Below are 11,132 nucleotides of genomic sequence, written 5' to 3'. Positions count from 1 at the left end.
GAGTACTATACACGTGTTTTCAAGGGGGATGCATTGGGAAATGTTGCCATGCAACATTGGAAGAAGAATACGCTTGGAAACTGTTCATACCCTGGGTCGAGCTATCCGACCCGGGATGATCGACGACACAGCGACCGACCTCTTCAGGTCAGACTATCCGACCTCTTCTCAAAAGAGCTCGGCCAATATCCGACCTCTTCACAAAGAGCTTGGCCAAATCGTCAGAAGAGGCCCAAGCAGGCCCAGACGAAGGGACACAGCCCAATCTAAAGGCAGTCAAAGCCTAGAAAGATAAAGGCAATTCGTCAGAAGATAAGATGACCGCACTCAAAGATAAGATAAGATAAGATAAAGAAAACTAACTTATCTTATCTAAGAAGGTCACCCTACACCTCTATAAATACACTGGAGCACCCAGGTATAACTCATACTCTGATTCGACAATAAACCTGTTTAATACCCATGCTAACTTAAGCATTGGAGTTTCTTGCAGGTACCCCCACCCTCCGGTGGCCAAGGATCAGCAGTGCAGCAAGTCCAACAAGTTGGACACAATAGCTCCGGCCGCCACCAGCCAGCCGGACACATCATCTCCGACCAGTACAGAAGATCTCATCCGAGATCGATCTCCAGTTTCAGGTAACCCTTGGAACATTGGCGCCGTTTCCGGGGAACCTGAAAGTCATCCCAAAACCATGGCGGACGGCCATGACAACGACCACGACTCGGATCTGGAGAACAGAACACCGCACAAGAACGCGGACACTATGCTAAAGGATACTCCGGAATCCAACGGGGACAAAAACTCACCAAATCCGGGAGCTATAGAAGCACTTCAAGATCGCTTAAAGCATCTTGAGAAAGAAACCCAGCAACAATGGGAGATCGGAAAGGATCTGCAAAGAGAGGTGCGGCGACATCGAGAACTGGAAGAAAAACTACAACAATTAGAGGCCGACTGATGAGCGGATAATTTATACGCTTTTTGGCATTGTTTTTAGTATGTTTTTAGTAGGATCTAGTTACTTTTAGGGATGTTTTCCTTAGTTTTTATGTTAAATTCACATTTCTGGACTTTACTATGAGTTTGTGTGTTTTTCTGTGATTTCAGGTATTTTCTGGCTGAAATTGAGGGACTTGAGCAGAAATCAGATTCAGAGGTTGAAAAAGGACTGCTGATGCTGTTGGATTCTGACCTCCCTGCACTCAAAGTGGATTTTCTGGAGCTACAGAACTCGAAATGGCACGCTTCCAATTGCGTTGGAAAGTAGACATCCAGGGCTTTCCAGCAATATATAATCGTCCATACTTTGGCCAAGAATTGACGACGTAAACTGGCGTTCAATGCCAGCCTTCTGCCCAAATCTGGCGTCCAGCGCCAGAAAAGGATCCAAAACCAGAGTTGAACGCCCAAACTGGCACAGAAACTGGCGTTCAACTCCGCAAATGGCCTCTGCACGTGCAACACTTAAGCTCAGCCCAAACACACACCAAGTGGGCCCCGGAAGTGGATTTATACATCAAATACTTACTCATGTAAACCCTAGTAGCTAGTTTATTATAAATAGGACCTCTTACTATTGTATTAGGCATCTTTGGTCTCAGTTTTATTCCATTATTCATCTTAGGAGACTATTGATCTCGTTTAGGGGGCTGGCCATCTCGGCCATGCCTGGACCTTTCACTTATGTATTTTCATACGGTAGAGTTTCTACACTCCATAGATTAAGGTGTGGAGCTCTGCTGTTCCTCAAAGATTAATGCAAAGTACTACTGTCTTCTATTCAATTCTTCTTATTTCTCTTCTAAGATATCCATTCGCACCCAAGAACGTGATGAAGGTGATGATTATGTGTGACGCTCATCACCATTCTCCCCTATGAACGCGTGCCTGACAAACACTTCTGTTCTACATGAATTAAGCTAGAATGAGTATCTCTTAGATCTCCTAACCAGAATCTTCGTGGCGTAAGCTAGAATGATGGCGGCATTCAAGAGAATCCGGAAGGTCTAAACCTTGTCTGTGGTATTCCGAGTAGGATTCAATGATTGAATGACTGTGACGAGCTTCAAACTTGCGAGTGTTAGGCGTTAGTGACAGACGCAAAAGGAGGGTGAATCCTATTCCAGCATGATCGAGAACCGACAGATGAATAGCCGTGCCGTGACAGGGTGCGTGAGCATATGATTCACTCAGAGGAGGGGGATGTAGCCACTAACAACGGTGATGCCCTTGCATACAGCCAGCCATGGAAAGGAGTAAGACTGATTGGATGAAGATAGCAGGAAAGCAGAGGTTCAGAGGAACGAAAAGCATCTCCATTCGCTTATCTGAAATCCCTGCCAATGAATCTACATAAGTATCTCTATCCTTTTTATTGTTTATTTTAATCTAATAAAGTATCATGTTTAAATCAGCCTGACTAAGATTTACAAGGTGACCATAGCTTGCTTCAAGCCAACAATCTCTGTGGGATCGACCCTTACTCACGTAAGGTTTATTACTTGGACGACCCAGTGCACTTGCTGGTTAGTTGAACGGAGTTGTGTCCACACATAGTAAAGAGCCATAATAATGATTCCATACAATAACAAAGAGTACTACATTAATGTGATCACAATTTCATGCACCAAGTTTTTGGCGCCGTTGCCGGGGATTGTTCGAGTTTGGACAACTGACGGTTCATCTTGTTGCTCAGATTAGGTAATTTTCTTTTTGTCTTGTTTTCAAAAAATTTTTCAAAAATCTTTCAAAAATTCTTCCTTTGTTTTTGAAAAAAAAAAATTTAAAAAATAAAAATGTTTTCAAAAATATATTTTCCTTTCAGAATTTTTAAGAATGAATTCTAGTGTTTCATGGAGCATGTTGAAGCCTGGCTGGCTGTAAAGCCATGTCTCAATTCTTATACTCAAGAAAAGAGCTTCTTTATCTTTCTTAGCCAATTGGCTGTTGAATGTAAGGAATGTCAGGCGTGTCATGTCTGAGTTACATACTAAAGCTTGGCTGGCTATTAAGCCATGCCTGACCCTTTGATTGGAGCTTTAGAGCATAAGATTCTTGGAATTCATATTAAAAATTTTGGAATCCTTATTTTCTTTTTCAAAATTATTTTTCGAAAAACATAAAATAAAAATCCAAAAAAAATAGAAAATCATAAAAATCAAAAATATTTTTGTGTTTCTTGTTTGAGTCTTGAGTCATATCATAAGTTTGGTGTCACTTGCATATGCATCTTGCATTTTTTCGAAAATATCATGCATTCATAGTGTTCTTCATGATCTTCAAGTTGTTCTTGGTAAGTCTTCTTGTTTGATCTTGATGATTTTTTGTTTTGTGTCTTTTCATGTTTATCATATGCTTGAATTCTTAGTGCGTAAGCATTAAAGAATTCTAAGTTTGGTGTCTTGCATGTTTTCTTTGCATAAAAAATTTTTCAAAAATATGTTTTTGATGTTCATCATAATCTTCATAGTGTTCTTGGTGTTCATCTTGACATTCATAGCATTCTTGCATGCATTCATTGTTTTGATCTAAAAATTTCATGCATTGCATCTTTTTAGTGTTTTTGTCTTGCATCATAAAAATTCAAAAATCAAAAAAATTATCTTTCCCTTTTTCTCTCATCAAATTCGAAAATTTGGATTGACTTTTTCAAAAATTTTTAAAATCAATTTGTGTCTCATGAGTCAAATCAAATTTTCAATTTGAAAATCTTATCTTTTTCAAAATCTTTTTCAAAAATCAAATCTTTTTCAAAATTATTAGTTATTTTTGAAAATTTCAAAAAAATCTTTTTCAAAAATCTTTTTCTTATTTTTATACCAAATTTTCGAAAATAACAATAACAATTAATGTTTTGATTCAAAAATTTCAAGTTTGTTACTTGCTTGTTAAGAAAGATTCAAACTTTGAGTTCTAGAATCATATCTTGTGATTTCTTATGAATCAAGTCATTAATTGTGATTTTAAAAATCAAATCTTTTTCAAAACTAATTTTATCATATCTTTTCAAAAATATCTTCTCATCTTATCTTTTTCAAAAATATCTTTTCAAAATATCTTTTCTAACTTCCTAACTTCTTATCTTTTCAAAATTTGTTTCAACTAACTAACTAACTTTTTGTTTGTTTCTTAACTTTTTCAAAACCACCTAACTAACTCTCTCTCTCTCATTTTTCGAAAATATCTCTCCCCTTTTTCAAAATTTCTTTTTAATTTATTAATTATTTTAATTTTTAAATCTTAATTTTCGAAAATTACTAACACATTTTCAAAAACCAATTTTCAAAAATCACTAACTCCTTTTCAAAAATAATTTTCGAAAATTCCCTCTCTCTCTCTCTCATCCTATTCTATTTATTCATTCATATCCTAACATCTCATCTCACATCTCTTCCATTCGTACAGTTGCATTTCTTCCTTTACATCACATTCTTTGTCTCCCCCTTCTCTTCCACTCACAAAGGGATCCCTATACTGTGGTATAAAGGATCTCTATTATTATTATCATTTTTCTGGCCATTCTTCCTTGTCATATGAGCAGGAGCAAGGATAAGAACATTCTTGAGGAAGCAGATCCAGAACCTGAAAGGACTCTGAAGAGAAAATTAAGAGAAGCTAAAATACAACAATCCAGAGAAAACCTTTCAGAAATTTTTGAACAGGAAGAGGAGATGGCAGCCGAAAATAATAATAATGAAAGGAGGATGCTTGGTGACTTCACTGCACCTAATTCCAATTTACATGGAAGAAGCATCTCCATTCCTGCCATTGGAGCAAACAACTTTGAGCTGAAACCTCAATTAGTTTCTCTGATGCAGCAGAACTGCAAGTTTCATGGACTTCCATCTGAAGATCCTTTTCAGTTCTTAACTGAATTCTTGCAGATATGTGATACTGTTAAGACTAATGGAATAGATCCTGAAGTCTACAGGCTCATGCTTTTCCCTTTTGCTGTAAGAGACAGAGCTAGACTATGGTTGAATTCTCAACCTAAAGACAGCCTGAACTCTTGGGATAAGCTGGTCACGGCTTTCTTAGCCAAGTACTTTCCTCCTCAAAAGCTGAGCAAGCTTAGAGCTGATGTTCAAACCTTCAGACAGAAAGAAGGTGAATCCCTCTATGAAGCTTGGGAAAGATACAAACAATTGACCAAAAAGTGTCCTTCTGACATGCTTTCAGAATGGACCATCCTGGATATATTCTATGATGGTTTATCTGAGCTATCAAAGATGTCACTGGACACTTCTGCAGGTGGATCCATTCACCTAAGGAAAACGCCTGCAGAAGCTCAAGAACTCATTGACATGGTTGCTAATAACCAGTTCATGTACACTTCTGAAAGGAATCCTGTAATTAATGGGACGCCTATGAAGAAGGGAGTTCTTGAGGTTGATACTCTGAATGCCATATTGGCTCAGAATAAAATATTGACTCAGCAAGTCAATATGATCTCTCAGAGTCTGCATGGAATGCAAGCTGCATCCAACAGTACTCAAGAGGCATCTTCTGAAGAAAAAGCCTATGATCCTAAGAACCCTGCAATAGCAGAGGTAAATTACTTAGGTGAACCTTATGGAAACACCTATAACTCAACATGGAGAAATAATCCAAATTTCTCATGGAAGGATCAAAAGCCCCAACAAGGCTTTAATAATGGTGGAAGAAACAGGTTTAGCAATAGCAAGCCTTTTCCATCATCAACTCAGCAACAGACAGAGAACTCTGAACAAAATGCTTCTAATTTAGCAAATCTAGTCTCTGATCTATCTAAGGCCACTGTAAGTTTCATGAATGAGACAAGGTCTTCCATTAGAAATTTGGAAGCACAAGTGGGCCAGCTGAGTAAAAGGATCACTGAAATCCCTCCTAGTACTCTCCCAAGCAATACAGAAGAGAACCCAAAAGGAGAGTGCAAGGCCATTGACATAAGTGCCCTGGCCGAACCTGTGAGGAAAGGAGAGGACGTGAACCCCAAGGAGGAAGACCTCCTGGGACGTCCAGTGATCAATAAGGAGCTTCCCTCTGGGGAACCAAAGGACTCTGAGGCTCATCTAGAGACCATAGAGCTTCCATTGAACCTCCTTTTGCCCTTCATGAGCTCTGATGAATATTCCTCTTCTGAAGAGAACGAGGATGTTACTGAAGAGCAAACTGCCAAGTTTCTTGGTGCAATCATGAAGCTGAATGCCAAATTATTTGGCATTGATACTTGGGAAGTTGAACCTCCCTTGTTTATCAATGAACTAAGTGATCTGGATCAACTGACATTGCCTCAGAAGAGACAGGATCCTGGAAAGTTCATAATCCCTTGTACCATAGGCACCATGATCTTTAAGGCTCTGTGTGACCTTGGTTCAGGAATAAACCTCATGCCCCTCTCTGTAATAGAGAAACTGGGAATCTATGGGGTGCAAGCTGCTAAAATCTCATTAGAGATGGCAGACAGCTCAAGAAGACAGGCTTATGGACAAGTAGAAGATGTATTAGTAAAGGTTGAAGGCCTTTACCTACCTACTGATTTCATAGTCCTGGATACTGGAAAGGAAGAGGATGAATCCATCATCCTAGGAAGACCTTTCCTGGCCACAGCAAGAGCTGTGATTGATGTTGACAGAGGTGAAATAGTCCTTAAATGGAATGAGAACTCCCTTGTATTCAAAACTCAAGGATCTCCCTCTGCAACCATGGAGAGGAAGCTTGAAAAGCTTCTCTCAAAGCAGAGTCAACCAGAGCCCCCACAGTCAAACTCTAAGTTTGGTGTTGGGAGGTCACAACCAAACTCTAAGTTTGGTGTTGAACTCCCATATCCAAACTCTAAGTTTGGTGTTGGAGAGTCTCAACAAAGCTCTGCACATCTGTGAGGCTCCATGAGAGCCCACTGTCAAGCTATTGACATTAAAGAAGCACTTGTTGGGAGGCAACCCAATGTTTATCTAACTCTTATTTTTATTGTTTTTCATGTTTTCTTAGGTTAATGATCATGTGGAGTCACAAAATAAATATAAAAATTGGAAACGGAATCAAAAACAACAGAAGAAAAATCACACCCTGGAGGAGCATCTGTCTGGCGTTCAAACGCCAGAACAGAGCATAGCTCTGGTGCTGAACGCCCAGAATGGGAGCATCCTGGCGCTGAACGCCCAGAACAAGCATAGTTCTGGCGTTCAACGCCAGAAATGGCAGCAAATGGGCGTTGAACGCCCAAAATGGGCACCAACCTGGCGCTGAACGCCCAGAGTTGTGTGCAAGGGCATTTTGCATGCCTAAATTGGTGCAGGGATGTAAATGCCTTGACACCTCAGGATCTGTGGACCCCACAGTATCCCCACCTACCTCATCATCTCTCTTCCCATTCATGATCATCCCTTCTACTTTCCATTTACCACTCACATCCATACACCCACTACCTTCAAAATTTAACATCTCTCTCCCACCCAATCCCACCCATATGGCCGAATACACATTCCCATCCATCTCCTCCATATCTTCTTCATATTCTTCTATTCTTTCTTCTTTTGCTCGAGGGCGAGCAACATTCTAAGTTTGGTGTGGTAAAAGCATAGCTTTTTTGTTTTTTCCATAACCATTGATGGCACCTAAGGCCAGAGAAACCTCTAGAAAGAGGAAAGGGAAGACAAAAGCTTCCATCAAGGGTCTATAGCTCAGTGGTAGAACATTTGACTGCAAATCAAGAGATCCCTGAGATACCTCAGGGGATACATTTTCTTCCACACAATTATTGGAAGCAACTAAGGGTGGAACATCAAGAGCACTCCATCATCCTTCATAAAATCAAGAGAAGATCTAAAAGCAATGAAGGAGGAGCAGCAAAGACAAGGAAGAGACATAGAAGAGCTCAAGGACATCACTAAGGTGGACTCATTCCTTGTTCTTACTTTCTCTGTTTTTCATTTTCTATGTTATGTGCTTATCTATGTTTGTGTCTTCATTACATGATCATTAGTAGTAGTAACTATGTCTTAAAGTTATAAATGTCCTATGAATCCATCACCTCTCTTAAATGAAAAATGTTTTTAATTCAAAAGAACAAGAAGTACATGAGTTTCGAATTTATCCTTGAACTTAGCTTAATTATATTGATGTGGTGACAATGCTTCTTGTTTTCTGAATGTATGCTTGAACAGTGCATATGTCTTTTGAAGTTGTTGTTTAAGAATGTTAAATATGTTGGCTCTTGAAAGAATGATGACTAGGAGACATGTTATTTGATAATCTGAAAAATCATAAAAATGATTCTTGAAGCAAGAAAAAGCAGCAAAGAACAAAGCTTGCAGAAAAAAAAAGAAAAAAAAAGGGGCGAAAAAAAAAATAGAAAAAAAAATAGAAAGAAAAAGAAAAAGCAAGCAGAAAAAGCCAATAACCCTTAAAACCAAAAGGCAAGGGCAAATAAAAAGGATCCCAAGGCTTTGAGCATCAGTGGATAGGAGGGCCTAAAGGAATAAAATCCTGGTCTAAGCGGCTAAACCAAGCTGTCCCTAACCATGTGCTTGTGGCGTGAAGGTGTCAAGTGAAAACTTGAGACTGAGCGGTTAAAGTCAAGGTCCAAAGCAACAAAAGAGTGTGCTTAAGAACCCTGGACACCTCTAATTGAGGACTTTAGCAAAGCTGAGTCACAATCTGAAAAGGTTCACCCAATTATGTGTCTGTGGCATTTATGTATCCAGTGGTAATACTGGAAAACAAAGTGCTTAGGGCCACAGCCAAAACTCATAAAGAAGCTGTGTTCAAGAATCATCATACTGAACTAGGAAAGTCAATAACACTATTCGAAATCTGAAGTTCCTATAGATGCCAATCATTCTAAACTTCAATGGATAAAGTGAGATGCCAAAACTATTCAAGAGGCAAAAAGCTATAAGTCCCGCTCATATGATTGAAGCTCTGTTTCATTGATAGTTTGGAATTTATAGTATATTCTCTTCTTTTTATCTTATTTGATTTTCAGTTGCATGGGGACAAACAAAAATTTAAGTTTGGTGTTGTGATGAGCGGATAATTTATACGCTTTTTGGCATTGTTTTTAGTATGTTTTTAGTAGGATCTAGTTACTTTTAGGGATGTTTTCCTTAGTTTTTATGTTAAATTCACATTTCTGGACTTTACTATGAGTTTGTGTGTTTTTCTGTGATTTCAGGTATTTTCTGGCTGAAATTGAGGGACTTGAGCAGAAATCAGATTCAGAGGTTGAAAAAGGACTGCTGATGCTGTTGGATTCTGACCTCCCTGCACTCTAAGTGGATTTTCTGGAGCTACAGAACTCGAAATGGCACGCTTCCAATTGCGTTGGAAAGTAGACATCCAGGGCTTTCCAGAAATATATAATAGTCCATACTTTGGCCAAGAATTGACAACGTAAACTGGCGTTCAACGCCAGCCTTCTGCCCAAATCTGGCGTCCAGCGCCAGAAAAGGATCCAAAACCAGAGTTGAACGCCCAAACTGGCACAGAAACTGGCGTTCAACTCCGCAAATGGCCTCTGCACGTGCAAGACTTAAGCTCAGCCCAAACACACACCAAGTGGGCCCCGGAAGTGGATTTATACATCAAATACTTACTCATGTAAACCCTAGTAGCTAGTTTATTATAAATAGGACCTCTTACTATTGTATTAGGCATCTTTGGTCTCAGTTTTATTCCATTATTCATCTTAGGAGACTATTGATCTCGTTTAGGGGGCTGGCCATCTCGGCCATGCCTGGACCTTTCACTTATGTATTTTCATACGGTAGAGTTTCTACACTCCATAGATTAAGGTGTGGAGCTCTGCTGTTCCTCAAAGATTAATGCAAAGTACTACTGTTTTCTATTCAATTCTTCTTATTTCTCTTCTAAGATATCCATTCGCACCCAAGAACGTGATGAAGGTGATGATTATGTGTGACGCTCATCACCATTCTCCCCTATGAACGCGTGCCTGACAAACACATCTGTTCTACATGAATTAAGCTAGAATGAGTATCTCTTAGATCTCCTAACCAGAATCTTCGTGGCGTAAGCTAGAATGATGGCGGCATTCAAGAGAATCCGGAAGGTCTAAACCTTGTCTGTGGTATTCCGAGTAGGATTCAATGATTGAATGACTGTGACAAGCTTCAAACTCGCGAGTGTTGGGCGTTAGTGACAGACGCAAAAGGAGGGTGAATCCTATTCCAGCATGATCGAGAACCGACAGATGAATAGCCGTGCCGTGACAGGGTGCGTGAGCATATGATTCACTGAGAGGAGGGGATGTAGCCACTGACAACGGTGATGCCCTTGCATACAGCCAGCCATGGAAAGGAGTAAGACTGATTGGATGAAGATAGCAGGAAAGCAGAGGTTCAGAGGAATGAAAAGCATCTCCATTCGCTTATCTGAAATCCCTGCCAATGCATCTACATAAGTATCTCTATCCCTTTTATTGTTTATTTTAATCTAATAAAGTATCATGTTTAAATCAGCCTGACTGAGATTTACAAGGTGACCATAGCTTGCTTCAAGCCAACAATCTCTGTGGGATCGACCCTTACTCACGTAAGGTTTATTACTTGGATGACCCAGTGCACTTGCTGGTTAGTTGAACGGAGTTGTGTCCACACATAGTAAAGAGCCATAATAATGATTCCATACAATAACAAAGAGTACTACATTAATGTGATCATAATTTCATGCACCACCGACCTCAAATCAAAAGCTACACGGACCACTCCTGAGGAAAATTGACGCAAAGAACAAGATCCGTTCACCAGAGAAATCATGAAGACCAAAATCCCAAAAGATTTCAAGCTCCCAGATATGGTTTTGTATGATGGCACCATAGATTCCAACCATCATCTCAACAATTTCAGAAGCAGAATGTACCTTACCGATGCCTCAGATGCCATTCGCTGCAAAGCTTTTCCAACGACTCTCACGAAAACGGCGATCAGATGGTTCGACAACTTACCTCCGAAGTCCATCTCAAACTTCGACGACCTGGCCAAAAAGTTCCTGGCAAGATTTTCCATCCAGAAAGATAAGGCCAAGCACGCACCCAGCTTACTAGGGATCAAGCAAGGAGATCGGGAGAGCCTCCGCAACTACATGGAAAGATTCAACAAAACATGCATGGACATACAAAGCTTACCAA

At 39.8% G+C, this 11,132-nt stretch overlaps 1 non-coding gene across 1 annotated transcript; it reads right to left on the bottom strand.

Annotated features, from left to right (window-relative positions):
- Nucleotides 1-5,070: 5,070 nt before the first annotated feature.
- On the bottom strand, nt 5,071-5,178 carry LOC112787221 (small nucleolar RNA R71). The gene has a single exon (XR_003194645.1). It is a non-coding gene; the product is annotated as a small nucleolar RNA R71 (small nucleolar RNA).
- Between the last annotated feature and the right edge of the window lie 5,954 nt (nt 5,179-11,132).

The sequence above is a fragment of the Arachis hypogaea genome, chromosome 20 (assembly GCF_003086295.3).
Source record: "Arachis hypogaea cultivar Tifrunner chromosome 20, arahy.Tifrunner.gnm2.J5K5, whole genome shotgun sequence".
Classification (NCBI taxonomy): Eukaryota; Viridiplantae; Streptophyta; class Magnoliopsida; order Fabales; family Fabaceae; genus Arachis; species Arachis hypogaea.
This window is presented reverse-complemented; position numbering and strand designations above follow the sequence as displayed.